Consider the following 26,920-nt stretch of genomic DNA (forward strand, 5'->3'; position numbering starts at 1 on the left):
CGCACACACACGCAGACGCACACACACACACACACACAAACACACACACACACACACACACACACAGCTGAGCTGCCTGTGTGATGTCATGAGTTTGACGAGCAGCAGGCCTCATAATGACTGAAGAGTTTCACCTGTGTAAGATCCTCAGACAGATATTCAGAGAAGACTCAGAGAGAGACAAGCTATGCTGTGGTTATGCACAGAGAAGCACAGCTGTGCTTGGCGTTAATTGGACATACAGATTAATGGACTTTGTCATGATGACATAAGGGATATGCGCTGAGCAAAGTCATTGTTAGTGCCCTTCCAATCCTTACCCATTTTTCCTCAGAGTGTGTTCTATGTTTGTCCTACGTCAAACTGATCTGTCTCGAAGAGGAACGACACCAATGACTTAAAGACGCCAGCAACCGAGAAACCAGAGCAGGCCCAAGAGACAGACTGAGGGGCCACCAGACAGACGCCATCCCAGGGGAAGAGTGCCTGTCAAACCAGGCTGCATGCAACGTCCAGAGAACCAGGTCAGCCACAGTAGCATGCACTACACCTGTATTTTGAGATGTCAAGTTAGATAAACGTTATCAACCGAGTGTGTGAATAGAAGCCTAGACAGAGACACGAACGAGCTGATCGAATTTGCACCCGGTTGTAACAATTCTGACTGAGCGTATAATGCTGATGAGATGGCATGATCCTCATCAAGTTCTGTGAAAACCCACCCACGCATTCTCCATGTTTCATTGCAACCATGACCTTTTCAACCAAGTTAATCATCTCAAATCATAATGCTGCCTACAAGTTTCATGAAAACCCATCCATCCCTTCTCCATTCTGACCTCAACTTCAGTGTAACCTTGAACGTTTCTGCTTAAGTGCTACCATGGGCTAACTGGGAAGAAAAATCAGCAAGGCTAAAGCAGCCAACATTTCCAGTTTGACACAAAAGGTGAAGTAATTCACAATGTGCTGCTTGTGCATAATTATTTAAAAAGTCAAAGATGAGCTATGAGGTTAGGTTATTGAAAGAATTATGCAACTTCTTGCAATCGGAGTAACATGTTTAACCACAAATCTAGCGTCTTTCTGGGCATGTCATAATGTAGCCTCGTCCGGGAGGCGAACCCGGGACCTATATTCTTAAGGCACGTACGTTACCAGTCGGCTTAAGAGCCATGGCCCAATGGGCGAGTAGCCCATTGGGCTACTAATAGAAAAATAGAATAGAATGATTTGCAATTCCTTTTGATATATACTCAATTGAATACGGTACAAAGACAAGATAAACTATTCTAAAAAATAAAAATAAAAGATTCTTTTTTTATGGTAGAATCTTAACTTCCACTTGTCTTTGCAGCGACAATTACATATGGTTTTCCAAAATGTTCCAGTATCTATTACTGAATGATCTTGGTTTGTAATGCAGTGCCACTTGGGGTATCAAAAGTCAGGCTATTCAAAGTTGTTTTTTGGCCTTGGTCTCAGTATTGATAACATTATGGACTGTCTCTATGGTGAGATCTCTAAATTCTCTGCAATTTTTTTTGTCTTTGTAAGCAGTACCAATTAGCATACAATACTTTCTACATCCATTGTGAATGTAGTGTCTTCTGCATTTGTGTTGAGATTCTATTATTTCTGTGCATGTGATTATCATCATAATTTTTCAACTGCGGTCGAGACCATGGACCTCACAATGCCACGCCAGACCTCCTGGTCCTTCATTGTCCCTAGCGATGACATCAGGGAACGACAGTTTTCTACCTCTGGTCTGCTTTGAGGCAGGATTCCAGAGGAGAAGGGAAGATATAACCTCATTGTCAGCTCTGTAGCAGTGGCCAGCAGTGTTCTTCTGGATCGGACTATTGAAGAAACACGGGGAAGGTTGCCGTATGGTATATTAGATTAGTCGATGGGTAGCTCTTCCAAGAGAGATTTTGCGCTCTCATTAGAAGGCTGGTGTAAAGTGCCACCCAGCCGTTTCTCTCATTTCTTTGTGCATGCGATACAGATGTGCACACATCACCACACTAAATTGTCTATCATTGATCAATGTACAGTGATCAGCAGTTTAATATATGAATGAATATACATCTACTGTATCGGCAATGAATATAACAAAGACTATGAAAAGTCTATCAACAATGAATGCACAAATAGATACACAGTATGCATGGTCTATCCACTAGGGTTGCACTATATTAGGGAAACGTGATATGCAATAACATTGTTGAATCTTGTTATGATATGACTCACGATAAGTAAAACAATATTCAAGTATACAGTTTGAATGTATTCTTGCCTTACATTTGCTGCTAACTGTAGAACCTATACAGCGAAACACATACTGTAACTGTATGCACACACATTTAAGAAATAAATTGATTACTGCATTTATAGTATTTCCGTTCCAACAACATGTTTTTACTTAACATTACACCTGGCTACTGAATATATATGCCACCAACCTAGCAATACAGTTTCTCACTCCTCCCCTTAAAACATTTTATTCAAAACTAACCTGAAAACACGTTCAATAATTAGTAGCGTTCCAAATGTAGTGGTACGCAGGGTGTGAATAAAGTACCATATTGCAGTTTTGATTGATTGATTGAAAATTTGACAGTTTGCAGAATTACAGTACATTTCAAGCACAAACTCAATACAAAGGCTGTTAACTGTGAGTGGACGACCCAATTAAGCGTTACACTTGTTTACAACAGGGTCCACCATGTTCAATTCATCAAAACATTTAGAGACGTACAAATAGACACTTCTATATAGACAAAGAACAGAACAGGAATTCATCATAATGGAGGTAAAAAGGGAAAAGAAACATATACAGTGAGGGGAAAAGGGGGGGGCGGTGGGGGGGGGATTCAGATTTTACGGGGGCCAGTTTCGAATTGCAGCCATCCGTAGGTGCCCTTTGAGAGCGGTTTTGAAGGAGTCAAGGGATTCGCAGTTTGCAATATGTATATTGTTATTGTTGATGTTGAATGAAGCTTTGATACACCTTGAGCCCTATACTATCGACACTGAAAAATAAACTATGCAGCCTATCTGTATAAGTAGACAGTCGCGAAAACACTGTGAAAAAGACAAAGAATGTACTGTAGTAACACAGGAAAGCTACTAAACAGGCAGCCGGTCACAGCGGTGCCCGTACAATACAATCAAACAATAATAGCCTAAGGAAACCCATTCATCCATCATCTAAAAAAGGCTTATCCATCAGAGTCACAGGGGCAATAGGGAACGCATTGCAGCCCAGGCCACTACTTCCAGCTCCTTCTGGGGGACCCCTAGGCATTTCCCAGGCCACACGGGAGATGCAGTATAATCCCTCCAGCTGGGTCTACCCCCAGGGTCTGGCACCCAGAGGGTATCCTTATCAGATGCCCAAACCATAACTGGCTCCTCTCAATGTTGAGGAACAGACTCTACAACGAGGTGCTGCCAGATCACTCGACTGACCTCGACAACCGAGTGTGAGCACAGCTACCCAGCAGAGAAAACTCATTTCGATCACTTGATCGTATTCTTCCCAAGGCTCTTGACCTCAGAGGAAGGCAGGAACATCTTTGCCTTATTGGTCAGCTCTCTCTTACCATCACAGTCAGTACAATGTACAATTATTTTCCTACACTGTGGCTTTGAAAAAGGTTATGCAATCTGTGTCTGTCTTTGTGTGTTTGTGTCTGGACTCTGGAGCTGATCTCGCAAACTGCTGGACCGATCAAACCTTGTATGCAAATACTACCACTAGGTAGGTACCTGAGTTCTAGAACTTGGGTATGTAAAAACACAATTAAAATAATTTTCGAATACATTGTTGTTAGTTACAAATATGTTATTATATTTTAAATCTTGGTCACTTTAAACCCATTAACCCTAGATTGAGTGTCAAGAGGTATATAAAAGGTTGTTTTTATTAGTATAAAATGTTCTCACATTATTTTGTTGGCAAACTTGCCTTGCTGGCATTGCAGGAACAGGTACATTTACAACAATTAGGCCGGCTCTACTGCGGTTAAAGGCAAAAGTGTCAGCAGCACCTTTCAGCATGTCCTGCCTCTGCATTGTCATAATGGTGTAATCACACTTTGTCGGTGGAAAAAAATGTTGGCTTAGAATATGGGCTTCATTAGCATTTGATCTGATATGCTGAAAGAAGACTCAGCAAGGACAGAATAGCTAGGGCACTGCTTTATTGTTCGTGCTGTTTGAAAGACATCCATGACGCTGCAATGCCTGTTTCCATACTCAAAGCATATTTGTGGGCGCGCACGTGCATGACAGAGTTTGCCCAGTATGCCCCCTTCATTCTTTTCCTTTCTGCAGTTATGTGTCTGCATTCTGTGCACTGTACTGAGCTGCAGTGCATTGTACAGCAGTAGATTTTACTCCAAATACCAATAGTTCACATCCCACATTCCCTGTATCTGTATGTGGGTAGTGGTTCAGATGTAATAGCCCTATAGTCAGTCCTGTGTTTTATGCAGGGTGTGTACTGTGTAGGGCTGCTAAGTAGTCGTCTATCAAGAAATCAGTGCTCCAAAACAAGTTCTAATTGCACTCAGGACCTTTGGTGCCTGCCACAGCCAATGCCGCACATCACATTTGAGTGACTATGACCAACCATTAAACCCCAATCCATTGTTTTGCGAACACATGGCCTCGATGCTCTTGAGTGTTGCTGTTTGTCTTCTAACCCCCACTCCACCGCTGCCTCCTCTCTAGCTTGTTCTCCCTCCCTACTTTCACTCTCTCTTTCAGTTTGTGATTACTCTCCATTCTCCCTGGCTCTCCCTGCTTTCTCTCTGCCTCACTCTTTTGATTGCATCCCTCCCTTTCGCTTTGTTGCGGCTCTAAGCGAGCCGACATGAAAGCAGGGCAGCTAGACAGTCCCTGCCACCTTGCAGGACATGCTTGTTTGTCATGGACCCTGCTTGATGGACGAGGAGGCATTGCTTTGCGTGACAACAGTACTCACCGGGTATAGCGTACACCTCCCTTTCAGTCTGTCAGAGGGGCTTATAAGTGCCATATACTGTAGGCCTAATGTAGGCATGTTACAATTATTACAGTATATATATTTTTGCATAATCATTAGAATTGTTTGTATTAAAAAGCTTGATGAAATTCAGAGAAATGTCACATTCCCACGCTCTTTACTTTCAGCCTGGCGTCCCTTTTTTGGGGTATTGGGACAAAACGGTGCAAAAGATTTTATTTTAATGTCTGATCTACAAGCTCACAAAGCATCACAGTTTTGGTCATAGTGCATTATGTATTTTCATTAATGGTACTGCATGGTAATTTCTTTTAATTTATTTAATTTCTATTTTATGTAATATGTCTTGCTATTTTTCACATCTGCCCAGTGCAAGTTGTGTTTACAAAGTCTAAAAGACGAACAGAAATTATTTTTTGTATCCAATGTTCAAAGCCCAACAGTTAAATCTTTAATTGCAATTATCTGTATGACACTTTCAACTGTGCCGAAGCTCATGATTCCAACTAGGAGTCGGATCACATTTCATCCATGGTCCTTCATCCTTCATAATAAATAGCCTAGAATAAAACGTGTTGTATTGTTTGTGCATTTGCGGGAGCGCAGCAGGCAGGTACCCGAGGCACAAATTAAGCCCTGCTATTAGTGCCATAGTTGATGACCAGGGCCTACACACACAGATATGGCCTCAGATGAATTTAACCAAGCTCTGGTGATTAGTAATGCATGTCTATGGCCCAGCTCTCTATCTGCTCTCTCCCAGACGTTCGCTCAGGTAACCATCCATTTGTGCTTGTCAACGGATGAAAAGCTTTCAATGCCCACTCTCTAGTCCCCCCTCTTTTCCTTGTGTCCCTTGCTCAATCCGTCTTTCCATTGCCCCTCTGCCTGATTCTGCCCATTCCACATTTTTCTCCCCCCTCTTCTCAGTCCCTAACTGAAGAAGCTCTGTCAGGCAGAAACACAGCGAGAAGCTCTTCAGACAAAACCTGACTAGTTCGCTAATGTGCTCTTACTGCAACGCTGGACTAGGCTGAACAATTTGCACGAACGATGTACAACAAAATAAACACAAACTGTATTAACAGCATGCACATTAGCAGCGTTGAGCTGCATTAGCAGTGAAGTGCTGTACAGTCAAGAACACAAGAGAGTTGTCAAGCACCAAACAACGAGTAGGCTACAACAACTCTTGATTACCTTGTCGTGGAATACAGAAGCAAGACTTATCAGACTTAGATTGCACTCTAAACACAACCCTCCTGCACAAGGTGGGCACTTAGTCCTCTGAAAACCATTTCTCAGCATTATCGATTCATTCCCTTGGCAAACTGAATTACATTCGATCCAATTTGGTTTCCCACCTATTCTCCTCTGCACAGGAGTAGCCTTATTTGCATGGGACGGCTGTGAAGGTTTAGCAGGCAGTGACGGGGAAGCAGGGGATAAGGGAGAGAAAGTGGTGAGATAGTCAGCCACAGAGGAAGGCACACAGATCACTGTGGGTAGACAGATAAAGTGACTTGGCTTCATGTTATATGTATGTGATGTGTTTATGCTAAACACTCATAGGCTAGCATTTATCAGCAATAAATAGCCAAATGGGGTTCTTCGGACAACACGACTGTTGTATGCAAGATGTTGTATTTGATGTGATGTGGGTTTAAATTAATGGTTTCCATTTTGTGTAAGGAAAAGCTGTTGAATTGTTCTGGGTTATATAATGTATACACTGTCTTCCAAGTCTGCTTCAAACCAGTGTTGGAGTATGACTGCTTTACAAGTTGTGTACTGCTTAGCAGTGCAAATCGTTAGCCTTGATAATCATCTGTGTGGGATGGTTGCTAAGTAACCTGATGTAGACCTTTGTGTGGAGAGTTTCAGAGGTGTCGAGGAGGCTATGCGGCCCTGCATGTCAGCCTTAATCGTTCGGTGATTGTCACACATTTCAAACGGTAACACCGCAAAACACTTAGCACGGTTGGTTCTGTCTTTTATAACGTTGTTGTCAGGAAGAAACCTATTTATTTATTTGTAAATTAACGCCCTACGATGCACAAGGGTTCCGCGCGAAAGTAGATTAACGGTTTTGGACATACAAGGTTTCCACCCGACAGCAGAGGTTAAGCTAAATCACAGTTGCTTACCAACAGCGTTGTGTCTTCTACTTTGCATGAATGCCAACATCTGCTTTTGGACAAACCAAGAATTATAATGGCGCGCGTGGACACCCCTGCTACATTCTCCTCCTCCACTCAAGAGAGCACATCTGGTGGAGCCGGGGGGCTGCCGACAGGACAGCAGGCGTATTAATAATTACTTCCAGCAGGTGTCCCTGCGTTCACTATCCTCTGACCTTTCCCTCTCAAGGAAAGAGTCAATGGACCCCCACAGTGCTCAGTCAGATGTGCCTCTCCCTCTTTCTTACCTCTGATTTATACTTGGTTGCATGCGGGTGTCGCATGCAGAAAATAGCCTATCTACAAGCTCACAGTGTGCCACAGCGCCACACGTATTTAAGGCATAAATAACCATCTACGTGGCTTAGACAGTGCAAAAATCCAACCGGCTTCAAGGCAAGTGTGAGGAACTTATTATAATGTGATAATAAGTCATGGAAAGTAACTAAGCACAGATTTACCCATACTGTACTGAAGTACAATTATTAGGTACTTTTACTTTAAGTCTGAAAAGTGTAAATTTTGTATACAGAGGGCCTACTTCTACTCCACTTTTCAGACTACTGTACTGTTGTTGTACAGCTTTAGTTAAAAATGACTTTGCATAGATTATTATTACAAACATTAACATATACTTTATGATATTATCATAGGTTATTTTACCCAGCAGCTCCAAGTAATTAGTCATCCACAACCTTTAAGAGTTGCAACATTAAAATGATGAACACATTATAAAATGACTGTGAATGGCATTATTGGGTATACTGCAAGTATTTTTTGATGCCAATGCGTTTGTAGTTTTGATTACAGGATTTTCACATGGCCACGAAATCTTCCAACGGATCCAATGTAGTTATGATTTAGCCACAAGCCCTTGCTAATACTTTTCATTGGCTATATGTTATTTATAAAACCGACAATGTTTTGAAAATTGCAGAAAATTGCAGATTTAAAACACAAAGCGGTGTGATGCGACACGTCACACATGAGCTTGTAGATCAGCTGTTTTTGCTACATTTGCGCAACACACAAAGTGGAGCATTAATTTACGAAAAAAAAACAAAGTAGAAATTATGGAGATACAAGGTTTATGCCAACAACGATTTTTACTGACTCTTGTTATCCTTTAGGTTTTGGCTTTTCCCCCTTTCCTTCCCATGTCTGCAGGAAATGACATTGTTGTATGAGGCCTACTAAAGGCACAAATGACACAATCAAACACAAACGGCCGAGGTCACCATGTCCCTGAAACACACACACTCTGAAATGACTAAAAGACCTGATGTCAGATGTAGCCATGTCATTATAAAGTATGGGATCCCCACACACTCTGCTCTTAGGGCTAAACGAAAAACTCACCCATTCTTTTCCCAAGACACCTGACAGGGTTTAACTATCCCCCACACCACCTATACTTCATGCCGGTGAAAACAAATAGGTGGCACCTTTTAATGACGCCTCATCAGTTTTGTACCTGTGAGGGATGTGAGGTTTTATCTAACACTACAGGTCCTCATTGAACAGCACAGAAGTCCAGAATTGCCCCAAGAAGGCTTTTTCATTCCCAGTGCCGTGTGCTCAGAGGAGATAGCATGGGTGCCGTTCAAACTGGCCCATGCTGTCTTTACTCTTGTTTAAAGTCCTTGACAGGATATATACTGTAGCTTGAATCTTCCTTTTGGGGAAACCAGTGGGGCTATTCCTCAGAAAGACATACCCTTTTTACAGGGTCCCCTCCAGTGACAGCTAGGGTCTCTCAAGGGAGAGCAGGAGCCATCTCGGTCCATCTGAGCAGCACATGATAATTAGGTGGCTTTCCTAAAGCTAGCTGAAAAATAGAGGAGAAAAAGCTAACATTCTGTACAACTCCCTATCTAAGCATCTTACTTTAATGGCCATCGTTGTTTATTTTTATAAACTGTGGCCTTAATTTTCCTCTGAATCCTCGGAAGAACTGTGTGAATAAAATGCCTTTTTGTTTGTTACTTACTTTTGAGTTGCAGAATATACAATCAAACAAACAAACAAAATGCTCTCACATTTAAAAACTCCCATTTGCAAGCTGGTTATTTTATGGAAATGATGTTTGTGTGACTGTAGATTTAGATTATCTGTGTGTATCTGCCTGCTGAATCTCATCCATCTGACTGAATAATTCCTGGGTAACTCATGCACACATGAAGACAGCAAGGGATTTGCCTAAAGAGAATTAAGGACAGGAACGTGCAAATGCCCATGAAGATGAACGTAAATGATCCGTACATTGTAATGCATCTCAATGGCTGCTCTCTAGAAAGACCTTCTAAAATGATGAAGCCTTTTAGTCAAATCAGATTTAGCCCTAATTACGTAAATGACGGGCCCAGTTCAGACTCCCAAGGGACAGCGATACACATGGCTTGTGTAGGCTCAAGCCAGCTATTATGGGATGGTGGTTCAAAACACACTACTTCATATGTCCCTGTGGATTCAAAATGCAATTTGATGCAATCATGGCAGGATTGCCCGGAACTGTGCGCAGGGAAATGCATGCTAAAAGGGGTGATCGAGCCTACGCTCAGATGGGTGAGACAGTTTTTAGCCTAATTCAAGGTGTCACATGTATTATGATACATGCATGTTTTTCCTTGCTATGATATCCCCTATAGCCCAAGGCACTGTAGTTCATTTGATTACCCATATGCAGGCGAGTAAACGATCGCAACAGATTAACAGTGAACTATATGAAATGTTGTAATACAGTTTGTGTATTGCTCCACATTAGCATTCAGATAGATTTATAGTTACTGTCAAGAATGATAGTGCATGTGTTTCATATGCACCACACATGCACTGCCGTGTACTGCATGTGAACACACTCACAGAAATCAATGTTCAAGTTCAAGGTTCAAGGTGTTACAGTTTGTAGCAGTATTGTACTGTATGTAGGCAGCCAGTGCCTTACATTGCACTACAGCACTAGTATACACACACACACACACACACACACACACACACACACACACACACACACACACACACACACACACACACGCACGCACGTACAGTATTTTGTTAAATCAAATCCATAAGTTAACTATGCACAAAATATGGCCAGGCCTCCATTGGCTGTCAAGGTACAGTTGCCGCCACACAGCCGCGGTCTGCTATGACAGTGACAGATTACAGTTGGTAACTTCATGGAAGTGAGCTTTTCTGATTACAACAGAGATCTGAAATTGAGGACCAAGTTATGCCACTTTGGCTGGCAAGTGAAAATATCCTGTTCCGTGGTGTGTGACATTAGAAAAAATGTGAATCCTGCTATAACCAAAATAAGCCGTGGCTCCCTTTCACCTGTGCCTGTGCCTCGTGCAGCAACATTCTCTTAAAATGCTCTTATATTTTCTTGTAGTTTTCTGTTACGAGTAAAAGAATGAGAGAAATCTTCTGGAAAGAATCATGGATAAAGAACAAAATTAAGAGGACATTTTGAATTTGTTTTGCTTGAAATGTCCTAGGTAACATTGACTTGACATAATGTTTACATCATCTTTGTTGTATGACGTGCTTGCGCAACAAAGTACAGTATAAATTAAGCCTTGCATATCTTTATCTTTCTTCCCACACACAAGCTATTCCTCTGAGCTTCACTGCAGCTGTGTCCTGCTGTTTGCAGCCAGGTTACCTGCAGTTTTCTCTGGTGAGCTTGTTAATTTATTCTCCACAACATTTCTTTTATTTCTTCCAGCTGATTTAGCCAGAAGGTGGGTGGGCTGTTGGTGCAAAGTCATTTGATTCTAAGAGAAATGCCTTATTTCTTTTCTTTATCTTATAATTAAGATGGGACAAAAAAAAAGTTACTGACAATTTTCCTGTATATCAATTTTGAGAATATGAATTCATAGAGGAATTCTTGGTTTAGTGATACAAAATCAATATGATTTTGCCAACGGAGTGAAATGAAATCATTCCTCCACTTTACTGGAGGCGTGCAATAGCCCTGGTAAAACGAAGTGCCTGGCTACACAATCAATAATATAACATTTTATGAGCTATTGCAGGCCCCTATGTGAACATGAAATTCAAAATATGTATTAGCATTTTATTTATTGCCTATGAAATACTATTTCCCCATTTGCTTAGGATTGTGAGCAAGGGGAAATGGGAATACAAAGATATTGAAGTTTCCAAACCTTCATTTGCCATTAATGAGGAATTATATATTAAAAACACAAATCCTGTCAGAATATTGGCCCACCAGAATTTACTCTGATAATGGGTTCGAAGAGCTAGATTAATTTAAAATAGTTTTTGAAAGTGGCTTGGTTTGGTAAAATAAGAGGATAAGATAGAGGTGGAGATAATACCTTGTCATGATTCATACTTTGTCGTATGGCGGTCTTACACACCAAAAAAAGCAGATCTAGAAGCTCACAATGTGTCACGTTGCAACAAATTGTGTGCTTGTAGATCGGCTATTTTCAGCCTGGGACACAGTTGTAGGACGAGTATAAATTGGGCTTTAGCTGCCTTGGAGGTGCTGGCGACCGATAAGGAGACCTGAACACCTGCCAAACCCTAGGATGAGGTCTGACTTATGCCCTCATATTTTATTGCCTCTTGATGAGGAGGCCTGTGGTGCCATTAATCAAACGCGACATGGCAGACACAGGCTCTTAAGCCAGATCTGCGACTCTGCTCCATCCTCCATCCCTCAGAGGCACTAGCCTTCACTCCGCGTTGCAGCCTTTAAATTACTCTGCATTTCTGCATTCAATTACTTCACAAGTTAGCCCCTTAATGTGACGAGCTACCGAGGCCAAGCACAGTAATCAATGCCTCCGTGTATCAGCAGGATGCCATTCCTCGCTGGTCAAAAGCCACTCTTAAGGCCAACTGGGAAGTCATGTAATCCCATGCATTATAAACAACGGAACGACGCAAGTTATAATTCATGATTTCAGGAAATGGGGCCTTCTAAAAATACTTTATACATGCTTTAGCTGCAGACTATAGAGCTGTATTTTTGTCTCAAAAAAGGAAGTGGAGATTTAAAACACCTCATGATGGAGTCCCAGTGAGTGTCCTGTCATCGCCTTGCCTGACCTCAACACGAAAAGGTCAGCCTTTCTGTCCAAGTGTACTCCACTGCTGCAACAACTCCACCTCATAACTCTGTGCCTCGCGTCTTTATTTAGAACCTCGGCTTCCTATACAAACACTTAGGGCTTTCCTTTATCCTGAAACTGCCTCTTGCCTCTTCATTCTGTATGTATCCGTTTCAGTCTCCGTCTTGATTTTTCTCTCTTCTCTTGCCACATCTGACAACTTGTTCGTGACATCAGGCACATAGTGCCCCAGCCCAAAAGGGCCTTTTATCATACTGAGTGGCCATCTCCCTTGAGTCCTGTCAATCTGACACGATGACCCCCGCGGTGGCACGGCTTCCCTATCCCATGAAATATCAGCATCCATTTCTTTCATGATCAAGCACTGACGGGAGACGATTCACTCTTTTCCTGCTGGATGGACAGGCTCATCCATAGACTCTGACTCTAGCTGTCTATCTATGAAAGAGTAAATACCCTTTCGTCATACAGAAACTATGACTGGTTCCTCCTATCATTTTAGAATGTAGCCATTTTCAACCTGGCGTCCCTATGTTGGGCATGTCATTATGGGTGGAAGCTGTCAGAAACTATTTTCACAATTAAAAAATCTAAAATAGCGAAAATAGGCTACCAGATTTGCAAGCTCATAACGAGTCGTATCACGATGTATTTGTGAGCTTGTAGATTTAAAATGTCTGGCTACTCATCGTAGTGTAGTTATTGCGAACGCAGTGATTGCGAACGCAGTGAGCATTTACTATGAGACCCAGCAGATCATGTCTGTGTGTGTGTGTGTCACGCTGTAACACCACCCGCCCACCACCAGAGGGCGCAGCTGTATCACACACAAAAACACACACACATGCACGCACACACACACACACACACACACACACACACGCACACAACTTAACTTAAAAAAAAACTTAATTTAAAAAAAACTTAAAAAGAAAAAACTTTAAAAAAAACTTTAAAAAGTACGTAATTTGTTGTTATTGCAATTTACGAGCTGCGTTCGCTTCCCGCGTTCGCGCGTCTTACTTGTATAGTATAGCCTACGATACAGTATACTGTGGGGCTTTAAGTGGTTAAAGGCATCTGTGGTATCTGCACACTAAATATGCAAAGCTATACATTGTCTTCTCGCCTGCTCCACATGGACAAGGAGCTTTCTGGTTGGGAAACAAAGAAATGCATGATGACAGAACATAATGATGTTTGACGTACGGTAGCCATGCATGTGACTATAACCTGGGAGAATACCAAGAAAGACATGCAGAACAAGAAAACGGACAAGTAGGATGTCCTATCTGTCCGATCGCTTATTTGTATTATTTCAGAATAATTGCTGCTATATTATTTGATATGATGATACTTGCAGTGGGCGGTGGCCTACCTATGATAAATAGGTTAATTAATTCATATAAGAACAAGATTCATGTTTGTGTTTAATTGCTATTCAGTATTCAGACATATTTTATGCAAATACAAATGTGTTAATATGTCCCAAATGGCAGCAAAAAAAGATTCTCAGCACTTTAGAACAAGTGGTACAATTATAATACACATTGGGTTTTCTCATTATTCTTCTTTCAGCATGCCATATGCTAAACCAATACTACTGATGCCAAGCGGCAATGTGCGACCCTAATACAGAAATTCAATATCTCCCCTTTTGGTTTCTCGCGGAATCCTTCTTTTATTTCTCCACAGGGATACACTGCATATTTGTGAGGAAATTTATTCCACTGCACCATCACACCGTCTTGCCTCCTGTGCGAAATCTCAAGTGAGCTTCTACAGGCACTATCTTTTATAGACACTTAAATGGTTGTTGCCATTGCACCAATACAATATTGATCATGGTTAACGCAATCAATGTGGCACGTGGTTTTCAAAATTGTGATTATGCTGCTTTCCTCCTTTTTCACGGATAGCTGCATTTCTTCCTTTGTCCTGACTCCTGAATAATCGTGTGTGAAATCTACACTCAACAGTTTGAACTGCATTACGTCCCGACTCCAGCATATTGTAGATTTGTCCAATTACGCTGTTTGTTGAGAGTGGACGTCAGATGGCGTTATCCCACTTACTAACCAATCAGATGGCGTTATCCCACTTACTAACCAATCAGATGGCGTTATCCCACTTACTAACCAGCGAACAAAGACTTGCACTGCAGACAGTTCCACTGACCAACTGCCAGTCAGAGACTAAGGAATAAACAAAGTACATACATACATACATACACGACATACATACATACATACATACATACATACATACATACATACATACATACATACATACATACATACATACATACATACATACATACATACATACATACTGTACGTGCACACTGCAGCATGTACATTGAACTGCCACTGATTCCAGCATCTTAAACGGCGGCGGCCACACACACACACACACACACACACACACACACACACACACACACACACACACACACACACACACACACCATGGGAACACTTTGCCTGAAGTACTGTACACTCTACGGTATATCATAAATGTGTACTATGTGGTCAGTTAACAGCACGCTTTCCCAGCGAATACTACCTGATAGGTGTTTTGTTTGTTTAGTGCCTAGTTAGACTGGAGTCTCATATGATTCTACATACTGAAATAGAGGCCATATATCTTGAGAATGATTAATATGTTGGTAATAAAAGCTGGGCCCTCAGTGGGCCATATATTAATAACAAATTATCTCAGTCCTGGACTGCTTCCAGTGAACCTTGGAATTTCTTGCAACACTATCCTGAAGTGATAGCTTCATTGTCTCCAGAAGCTCATTAGAGCGATATAGGTCATCATTAAAAGAGATTTGCAGCCTCAGTTTTAAATTTTGTAAGCTCATTTTTACATTATTCAATAACGTATCAGGAGACACGAGAAGCAATTATAAAAAGTACTGTAGCTAAGTGTAATGTGCTGTCTTCACTGAAGGCTGTTTTGGCATTAGGTGCGCTAATATTCAGTGACCTGCCCATGCACTCTCGTGCAGCCTGTCCTTTGCGTTTGATCTGTGGTGAGTGGGCGAAATATGGTTTAACATAATGAGCAAAAAATTGTCTAGAACAGCATGTCGACGTCACGTGTCAAACCCCAACCTGTACTCTACCTACTGCACTGGTTCTTAAAGTAGGGCCCTGGGACCCCCCAGGGGTCCTTGAGGGGGTCCCCCCAGTAAAATGTGTTTTATCACGTTAACCATATTATTTTATGCTTCAGCTGTTCTAACATAGCCGATCTACAACCCGGTGTGAAGTGCCGAATTGTGAGCTTGTAGATCAGCTACTTTTGAAACATCTTGAAAGATTTATATTATTTTTATTTTTATATTATTAAATAAAATATAACCTCCTTTCTCAGGACTGTAAAACAGACTTATATTTTATAATTACGCAAATGTCTCATGTCAACTCTCACCTCGTAAGCAGAAACATCACTAACACTCACGGAAATGTGCATTAGGTTGCCTCTGTCTGGCTCTTTGAGTCTGAAACATCACCAACACGCACAGAAATGTGCATTAAGTTGCTTCTGTCTGGCTCTTTGAGTCTGATGAAGATGTAAGAATCGAAATGTTGGTCTGCACCTGCAATAAAAAGGCTTTATCTGCCTGTGTGCTGAGTATTTTGAGTCTTTTTTTTCTTTCCTACTGCTACATGTCCTGCTCCTGAGATCCACCATGGCCTGCCTGTTAGTGAGGCACACAAAAGAGATGGTCCTTAGGTACTTTTTATTTTGATAGGCAGAGGCAGCATATCGTTGCTGATTTGCTACCTTGTATGTCCAAAACCGTTACCTTTAAGGAAATTAAATTTCAATGGATTCATATGTATATTATTTAGTCACAAACTCTTGTTAATAATTTTAATGGGATAAATGACCCAAAGACAGGCCAGGCCTGTCAAGTTATTATAAGAGTTTCATTTTCAAATAAAATCACACCCGTGTGAAGTGAGGGGCGACTTATCATCATCATCATCATACATCATCTCATTCCGGCCAATCACAATTTGCGTCCTCACCTTCAGCTTTGTTTCATTATCAATGGCATTCAATGTTTGTGTTAGGACAAAGTTTGTGTTTACACACACACTCAAAGCTGGACATAGGAGGGGCTAGCGCCCCTCAAAAATGTACTGTGTGTATATCAATTATATCAATATCTACAAGCTCAGCTTGTAAATCAGCTATTTTTGCTACTTTTGCGCAACACTGTCATAATATTGCAAAGTGTAAAATAGGGAAATAATTTATGGGGGAAGAAAATACATAAAGATGAAATATGGATATAAAAGATTTCTACCCATACCTATCAAAATAAAAACTACCTTTCACGGATGTTTCCGTGAGTGATGGTGAGTTTCTGCCTAACTCTTCTTAGCCATTGGGCTTGCATTCTTTTAAGTTATATCTCTCACTTGCATGACACTTTGTGTATTGTGACACTGCATACACTGAGCATAACTCAACCTAAATTAGCTGAGCACATCAATCATGCGTTATCCATTTCACATGAGGTGTGCGGCTGCTCTCTCTCCGAGCATTCGGCTGTGAAGTCTACCCCTCATGAGACTGATTACTGCAATCTGGCATGCTGATAGGGGACTGAAGGCTGTCCACGATGGGAGGACATAGTGTTGTTAAGACAAATGGTCCTGAGGCGCATAGGCCAGTCAGTCAGTAATCGACGAATCCTGACCCCTGCGCCGTTAAGGCTTTCTCTCATTTAGTCGAACTCTGCCAGGAGGATGCTGAGCCCTTTGATCCCAGTCTCACTAGAGGCTCTGGTTAAAACAAAGGGCATAGAAAGGGATAGATTATTGCAGGGTTCAATTAGAAAAGAAACCCCCTATAGGGAGACATTTTGTTAATCACTTAAGCCCTGTATAGTATACTTCTTTGTGTGACAAATATAGCGAAAATTGCAGTTCTACAAGCTGGCAACTCGTCGCAATGTAATGCATTGTGACCTTGTAGATCTATCTGCTATTCTCGGTATGTTTTAATTAAAAAGTTTGACACCTATATTAAAATTGCCTTGTTTTGACAAACGTGCCCAACAATAGGGATGGCGGAATTAATGTTGTTAACATCCATTTTTAATTAAATTGTTAAATTATATTATTATCAAACATGAATATCAAACAAATAATTGCATGAATTTAATTCAGCCTGACCAGAAGCGGATATAAAACATGTTGCATCCCACCAGGCCATTTACAATGAATGACCAAAGGCATGCACCCACCCGTCTCCTCCAATCCAAACGAACCCTGGATTAATGTGTCGTCCAGACCACCTATTGCTCATGTGAGTTTGCTGCTGCAAAGGCACGCATGAACCCCATTAGAGGACACATATTAGTGTCGCATTAGCACATGCCAAAACAAATAATGAACATGTTTAGCCAACAGGGGAATTACAGTGTTGAAACAATTCTGCTCATTTGTAGTACCCTACGTGTCCCTGGACCTTTTGATCATACTAATGTGTCTTCCCATTATAAACTGCACAAAGATGCTGATTTTCTTTTCTTTCCTTGCCAACTTGGGTTTCCTTTAAATCCCTTCCCATGGATGATGTACAATGATAATGAAGGAAGCCTGACGAGCACGCGTGAATGCTAAATGTGTAATTTGTCCCATATGTTAACAGACATAACGGGGACAAATATTTTATCGTGCCAATCAGTGAAAGATACAGTACCATTCAAGCAGACCTTTTGGTTAATTTGTATCTCCGTATAGTGCCTTTCAACTGTCTGTTGAAGGAAAATTATTTAACATGCTTTAAAGTTATATTTTTGGATACAACAAAAACATTTGAAGGTAAAGCTCTATATTCTGATCGCTGCAGCTATAGTGTTTATTTAATAGCAGGGGTCTACCCTGTACCCATTTTCAGGTGGGTTGCAAATTTCATCCAATCAGGATAGAGAACTAATGTATTAGCTTAAATGTTAGTGTCCCATTTCTAAATGTGTAAATTTACGCTTGTTTATCCTGTATGCTGTATGAGTTGATTGGATGGAATTGGTAAATGCATTTTCTGTTTACTAAAGAGCTGAAGAGGAGGAAAGAAGGAAATATAGAGACATAACTCTTATTTGAAGAAAATGTATGTGCTATTGTCAATTTTGCATCAAACAAAAAAACGTATAATATATTTAATATAATAATATTTCAATGTCAAAACATGTTGTATAACTTACAAAGGATTTATGTGTTTATAAGTTTAACAGAATGTATTCATAATACACAGCTTTGGTCGTGAGAATGATTAATGGCCTTGTGGCTCAATATCACATGAGTTATATACATTTGATGGAAGCGATGTAAAGTGGGAATGTGTAAAGAATCTGAAGACTCAACGGGGTGCATATTTCACCAGATGGTACTTTATGGAATCCTTGCCAACAAATAAGGAAGCATCTGCTATGACTCTTCAATGGTATGGTGATCACAGAGCGAGATTATGGAAGGAAGACTGCACCATCTGACCAAACCCTTTAGTCAAGCTATCAGCAGCCTCAAATGCTATACAGTTGAGAATGGAACTTTTTTAAAGTAAAGAGGTGGTATTACTTTTGGGCAATATACCAACTCATTTTCTATGAGTGATTTTATATTCCAGTTGCATTTACTCATTACAAGGTATATTAACCACATTAACCCGGCATTCCTATTTTGGGCATGTCGTTATAGGCGAATATTCTGAAAAACACCCTTAGGCCTGTATGTTTAATTTATAAACACGGTACACCGCACAAAGAACGCAGATCTACAAGCTCACGCTGCGTAGCAACGCCACTCGTCAGCTTCTACATCGGCTATTTTCATCATATGAGGCGTTAGGCTTAAATTGTTAAGAGGATATGCTGTCAGCCCAGTATTTCTAATGGAACTTAATAGAAATAATGAGCAGCCTTGGCAGGTTCTGCTGGGCCATTTAAGGCTAATTCACAGGATTGTGACCTGCCACAGCTCAGCCTGTCGGGTGTCAAATGACAAGGTACAGATGACAGAGGAGACACAGTAAGAGGGAAAGATCATTTCATTCATTTTTGCTGCAGCATGCAGTAGGCTAATCAGGGCTGGAATTAAGTCATGGGTGGCATACACCCACGTCACCACGTCAGTATGACTAGGGGGTCGATGTTGTCGTCTACATGAGCTAGTCAGGTTTCACCTGACACAAAGATTTCCAATAATTTTAGTGGAGCAGGCTACAATAAGTACAATATCCCTGATATGTAAAAGTATAAAGTATTGAAAAATGAAAATACTCAAGTAAAGTAAAAGTACCAAAATAATTGTACGTACTGCAATTAAATTCACATGTTACTATCAAACCACTGAAACGGAATATGACTCATTACAACATTGTTTGGTCGTAGAAAGGACTCCCACATACTGCACTCTTCACTTGCAATTAAAAAAATATTTATTGGGAACACAAACAACGTTTCAGTACACAGACCTTCATAGCCTGATAAAGGTCTGTGTACCGAAACAGTGTTTCTCCCAATAAATATTGATACTTTTTAAATTAGAAATGAAGAGGACAGTGTGCGGGAGTCCTTTCTTCCATATTAATCAGTCCATGGTCTTCTGTTGACCTGCAAAAGTAAACTCATGCTCAATTCAGGATAAAGCGGACAGTAAATATCACTTCACTAATGACAGAAAATAATAACATTTCCCCGGTGTCATGAGTTATGACCTTAATCTGCTCAACCCAATACAGCATAAATGATACCCATATGATGACCATGAACTACTTAATCAGAGACTGACGTCTGTGCACAATAATACAAGATGCGTTCTATTCCTATCAATTCTGTTCTTGGTCTTGTTTCATATTGTAAGAAAGTGCATTTAATTTATATAGCACTTCTCACAGAGAAAACTCACAAAGTGCTTTACATACACTAAAAATAAAATTAACAGAAGCACAAACTGTACAATAGTACTGGGAACAAAAACAGCAGATGCAATTACAAAGAATAAAACTTCAAGGATATTCCGCGAATGCATGTCTACACAGAAGTGTTTGGCAATGGTAAAGTCACGTCTTCTGGTCACGTAATGTGTCCAATACTATGTGTATACAGTGTGATACTGCCTGGTGTCATCATGTCCTGCGTGCTGAAACATCACTCATCACTCTTAGTTAGATGGAGATCTCATAAGGGACCACCAGATGTTTGGTCAACTGAAATCCCAACACACAGTAATGGGTTTGTCGATATATTATACGGTATGTCTAGCTAATGCTGCATTTGTACTTGAGGTACTGTAATCATATCCCTAATCCCCAAATAAGAAAATAAATGGATGGCAAATGAGGACAGACCATAATGTAAACTAACTAAAATGTAAGTCCTTTAAAGCTAATCAACCACCTCCAGTGACCTAGACTATTAATGACAATGGGAGACTCTTACGGCAGCAACATTGGCAGCTTGTGATGTGGGGAAAATTATGATGTGATTTCTTGTCTGCTTATATCTTATATACAATTGAAAAGGTGTCCCCAGGAGGTGTCCCCAGGACAGGAACAAAAGGCACCAGCTACTACGTCACTGACACGCTGCAACACGCTGCAACACACACTGCAACAACACACTAACACGTCACACACTTACCCTCCGCGTCGTTGGTTCCCTATCTCCTCATGTCGCGCCGCACGGCCACACTCGACACCAGCCGCGTAAAAATTGTCATCGCACTGCCACTACAGCCGGCTCCCGTCCACACTCGCAAACAATATCAATATCAATAATAAACACAAACACGCCACAAGCACCGACACCCCCGCCTAATTTGTTGCCACGTCTATGAAAACAAGCACAAAAAAAATGCCATTCAACACGCTACTTACACACACTACCACTCGCTTACAATACGCGGACCTGGCAACACTACATTCCCTCTCCCATTGGCTCACAGCCCACCACGTGACCCACACAGGGAGGGAGACGATTGCGTGATGCTTCTATGTACAGGATTCTATAGGTCACCACTTTTGGTGTGACACACACACGGCTTCTGTTTACTAGAAGAAGAAGAACTACACAGCGCACACTCTGATTCTAACTTGGACACTTACCATAATGCTAACACGACCGCGTCGACACCTGGCGTGGTACAAGCGGGACAAACCCAGGCGCATATATGGATACCAACAACAACACTACACGCACACGCGCGCGCTGCAACAACAAACAGCTACGTACAGTGTGTGTGTGCGTGCGTGCGTGCGTGCGCGGGGGGGGGGAATTTGGATCGCCTCGCGATGCCGCGACAATGGCACTACACTACACAGGGCTCGCCAGTGCCACTACGTACTCGCATTTGCGACTTACAATATCACCGTGCGAATTGTAACATTCACTTTGTAGCACCGCTGCGACTACACAATCCAAACTACTTTAGAGCTACACGTTGCGCCGTTTACATCCACAACAATGTGTCACTCTCTCGGTTCTGCGATGCAGCTGAAATGGCACGCACACACACACACACGCCACAAAACGCTAATAATAATAATAATACAAAATCACAACACTACACTAATCATAACAACAGTACAGAGAACAGTACAGTACACATGAGTACAGTACAGTACAGAAAGAAAGCTCACATCAGCATATTAATCCATGTAATAATAATAATAATAACAAATAATAACACAACACTAATAACTGTCATATCAACAGTACAGACAACAGTACAGTACAGTAGATCACAATATTAATCCATGTAATAATAATAATAATAATAAATAAGAACACAACACTAATAACAGTACAGACAACAGCACAGTACAGTACACATGAGTACAGTACAGTACAGTATACTGTTCCTGCGCCTTGCCATGCTCTCTTTCAATCATAATAATAATAATCAATAATAACACCACTAATAACAACAATAATATCAACAATACAGAGAACAGCACAGTACACATGAGTACAGTACAGTACAGAAACAAAGCTCACATCAGAATATTAATCCATGTAATAATACTAATAATAATAATAAGGCATAATAACACAACACTAATAACTATAATATCAACAGTACAGAGAACAGTACAGTACATCAGAATATTAATCCATGTAATAATAATAATAATAATAAAAAATAACACTAATACAACAGCACAGACAACAGTACAGTACAGTACACATGAGTACAGTACAGTACAAAGACTTACAGTACAGCACAGTACAGTACAGTATACTGTTCCTGCGCCTTGCCATGCTCACTTTCAGACGCAAATACACAACACCACACAGGGCCACTCAGCCAGCTTGGCAACTTTGCGCTTTCCAAGCAAATGCATAAATTAAAACATCATGGCTTGCCATTGCCTTCTTCCCATTTGCGACGCATCGCATGGCGCGAGGATGAGCGGGCCGAAGGCCCGCGAAATTCTAGTCTGTTACAAAAGGCCTGTAGCAAATTTCAACAAAAATAAGAAAATAAAATTCTTAAACAGTGCAGAAGATTATTATATTAAAACAAATCTCAGTTAAAGGCAGTGGCAAACATGAGAACGAACAGAAATATATTTTGGCCCTGAACCACATCAATTATTTGATAGGCAGGGAGCCAGTATAGGGATCTAAGAACTATAGATACTGCCTGGTGTCATCATGTCCTGCGTGCTGAAACATCACTCATCACTCTTAGTTAGATGGAGATCTCATAAGGGACCACCAGATGTTTGGTCAACTGAAATCACAACACACAGTAATGGGTTTGTCGATATATTATACAGTATGTCTAGCTAATGCTGCATTTGTACTTGAGGTACTGTAACTAGTAATGTTGTAAAGTCCAAGGAGATACTATGCCCATCTGTAGCCCATCTGCAAACCAAATTAAAATGTGCAATAGAAAACACTTCCAATACAAAATAGAGAATACAGAATGATAATGTTTCACCACCAAACCTGACTTCCTTTACTAACTAGTATTGCACAAATAAGTTAACTCACTTAACCTTGTATACTTTGTTGACCCAGGTCCCCCATCGGTCTATATTTTTAACCTACACAAAATCTCTTTGGTGAAAATATCTACAAGCTTAAATGTATTTGTTTTTGCTATGTATTGTGAGCTTGTATATCTTCTATATTTACTGAATGTCCGCCTATTATAACATGCCCAGAACAGGGATGCTAGGATTGATGTGGTTAATAAAACTACGTATTGGTTTAGTGGGCAGTCATGTGTGATTCTTGCCTTGTTTCACTTTCATTTCACAACTGGTGTCAGGTGCAATTGAATTTGTTGCATCATATATTTATTCTCTCAAAAACACATTTCGGTTACTTCATGTACTGTGATATGTCTTACCTTCTTCAAACTGTCCTATATGTATGTGCACAAGCCACCCTTATCACGGATGCCTTCAGGCACATAGTCTCCAGCCTGCCATTGAAGCAGCCCTGCAGGGGAAACAGAGCACTTTAGCATGTTACATCGCTCCTCGGCTTACAGGCAAGCTTCTTGTTTTTTTCCTGTGTGCATTGCTCCTACTAGTCTCTTTCTCCTCAAGTGATGACTGTTTCAACTTCAACTCCCTATCTCGAAATACTGGTGGAATGTTTGCCTCAGATTCACTCCGGGTGGAGGTTGTGGAGGCGGATCGGAGCCATTGTATTCCTGTTATCTTGTCATTTTGAGGAAGGATTGTGGAACAGAAGACATCCCAACTGTTGGCGAGGATGGCAATGGGAGATCAATACCCTTTTGTACCCTTGTCGAGCTTTATTTAAAACTAATTTGCCGGTGGTTCATCTGTAAGAGGTTACTTGAAATGTTAAAAGAACATGAAACATGAAAAGTATACTAAGCTTCCCTGAGCATATTGGATTTGCACAATATATACAATATACAATATATAGTCTGCCACATGATTGAACTTTGACTTTTTCTACCTCAAGCCAGTCTAGTTCCACTAACTCAACATTCTATTTTCTTATGTTCAGGTGGCTATTATGATGTTGACCTTTAATATTATTTTATATTGAGTTCATTGTGAAAAAGGAGAAAAAAAAGACATCAACTCATTATACAATATGAGGAGAACATGCAAATTACCCACAAAAAGGCCCCAGTCAGACAACAACCTTGCTAGGAGGCTGTTGCCAAAACCTGTGTGGTTGTAAGGGTTCTTCGCAACCTAAAAAGACCTGTTTTGAGGGCCATGCACCCTAAGATATAAGCGCCTCTGCAATGTTGGCCAGAATACAAGTGTCTTTCCTCAAGTATCTTTTGAATTATCTCATGGGACGTTGTGTACTTTGAATCCAGCCCTAAGATGCACAAGAGATGTATAAAAGCCCCCCGTTTAAGTGCTCTTTTGAAATCTGAGTGGTTAAACAGACTTGGGGCCATGCCCTAAGACACATAGGTGCCTGTTCTAGTCTAGAGGAACTTCATGTGGTTAACACGCTGCTATTATCTCAGATTACAGAAAATAGGCATTTGTAATTGCAGAATGTGTTTCCACTTTGTGCTGGTGGTTGAATATAAATGTGCTTTTCCTTGAGAGTATTGGTCTGTCTGTGTGTCCCGGAGCTAATCTGCAAACTGCTGGACTCATCAGTGCTAAATGTCTTTGGCATACAGCAAGTAGGCACAGAAGTACCTCCACTAACTTGTTTACACCTTTCTTTAGAAATCAATGAACTCTTATCCGGCTTAAACCTTGTCCAAATTTGGAGACATACAATATGTCATAGATAACTGATATCGTCTATGAAATCAGTGGGGTCAAAACCCACAGGTTGAGAACACCGGGCATAGATGTCTGATGTCACAAGCAGGCCACATGCAGTCTGAGATCCACATTGGAGTCACGCGTTCCTGTGTGCCTCCCACCAGATTCCTTTCTTTACTCATGTTGCCAGTTTATTTTTATTTGTATTCAATGAAAATGTTTAACATGCTTTACATCACTCTGTACCACAGTGAATAACCGAACACTCAAGTTATACTATTATATAACTATGTGTCAAGTACACACACGTAAGCTTCCCTGAGTCTCGTGGTAATCAGGCGTTCAACACTATCTAAGGAAAATCGTAATTTATTCAAGGATCGTTCTTATCATATCCCTAATCCCCAAATAAGAAAATAAATGGATGGCAAATGAGGACAGACCATAATGTAAACTAACTAAAATGTAAGTCCTTTAAAGCTAATCAACCACCTCCAGTGACCTAGACTATTAATGATGCTCAATGGACAATGGGAGACTCTTACGGCAGCAACATTGGCAGCTTGTGATGTGGGGGAAATTATGATGTGATTTCTTGTCTGCTTATATCTGTTACAAAAGGCTTTTTCAACAAAAATAAGAAAATTAAATTCTTAAACAGTGCAGAAGATTATTATATTAAAACAAATCTCAGTTAAAGGCAGTGGCAAACATGAGAACATACAGGCCTACATCATGGTTCATGATGTAGCGCATCCAACAGAAATATATTTTGGCCCTAAACCACATCAATTATTTGATAGGCAGGGAGCCAGTATAGGGATCTAAGAACTATAGCGATGTGATCCACTTTCTTGCTATTAGTAAGCTACGTTATTTTTTTTGCAGGGAGAAATGAGATAAAATATGTTGCATGCATGCATCATTTGATTCAGTTCATGATGGGTTAACATTGAGAGCTTACCATTGAATTGTGGCACACACAAATTAAAGCATCTCTCAAACATCATCATGAATATTTGCCCAAAGAGAATAACTTCTATCGGAGAAGCCATGAGCCTTATAGCCAGTGTTATGCAATTTCAGTTCCTACAAGTTGCAGTGCGGGAGAGAATGTGAACGATACCATTCTCTAAAGTGAAGAGTATGCTCTGTTGCCTTTTGAATTCTACGCCAAGAAAGTGTATTCGCTGAGTGAGAATGAGACGTTTTCTAGAGATTTGTTGTAATACAGCAAATGAGATTCTAGCGCTGATCTGTATGGCTGCACCAGAAAAAAAGTTATTGATGGTTGCACAAGTACTGTAGGAATTCACCTGTAGTGATGGAAGAAATACTCAAATTAATACCAGTATTAATACCACAAGATAAAAGCTCAATATAGAGTTTAATTACTCAGTGTAATTTCGAGAACACAATTTGAATTAATACAAAAATTACTTGATTCAAGTATAACTATTTGAATCAATATGTACATACCAAAAGTAAAAGTACTCATTACTTTGAGTTTGATTGATTCAAGTATTTATTAACAGTTTGCAGAATGGGTACATTTCACATGAAAGCACAACTCAATACAAATACTGTTACTGTGGACGACACACTGATAAAGCATTACACTTGTTTACAACAGGTTTTCATCAGAATGTACAATTATACACTTCTATATAAAAAACAGGAAATCATTTAAGGAGGTAAAAAGGGAAAGGAAACATACAGTAAAGGGGACATGGGGATTCAGATTTTACAAGGGCCAGTTTAGAATTGCAGACCTCCATAGGTGCCCTTTGAGAGCGGTTTTGAAGGAGTCAAGGGATTTGCATGTCTTAATGGCTGTTGGTAGGGCGTTCCAC

The 26,920-nt window shown here is 40.6% G+C and overlaps 1 protein-coding gene across 2 annotated transcripts in view; it reads left to right on the top strand.

The window, feature by feature from the left end:
* The first annotated feature begins 259 nt into the window (after positions 1–259).
* The window catches only part of brinp1 (bone morphogenetic protein/retinoic acid inducible neural-specific 1), a 262,147-nt gene continuing 235,486 nt past the window's right edge, over positions 260–26,920 (top strand). The window contains exons 1-2 of one of the 2 annotated variants that reach the window (XM_079524433.1): positions 260–524; positions 10,812–10,879. The gene's annotated coding sequence lies outside the window, so the exon portion shown is untranslated. The remainder of the gene's footprint in view (positions 525–10,811; positions 10,880–26,920) is intronic. The other variant, XM_079524432.1, reaches the window with a different exon arrangement.

Source organism: Electrona antarctica, assembly GCF_951216825.1.
Source record: "Electrona antarctica genome assembly, chromosome: 16".
Classification (NCBI taxonomy): Eukaryota; Metazoa; Chordata; class Actinopteri; order Myctophiformes; family Myctophidae; genus Electrona; species Electrona antarctica.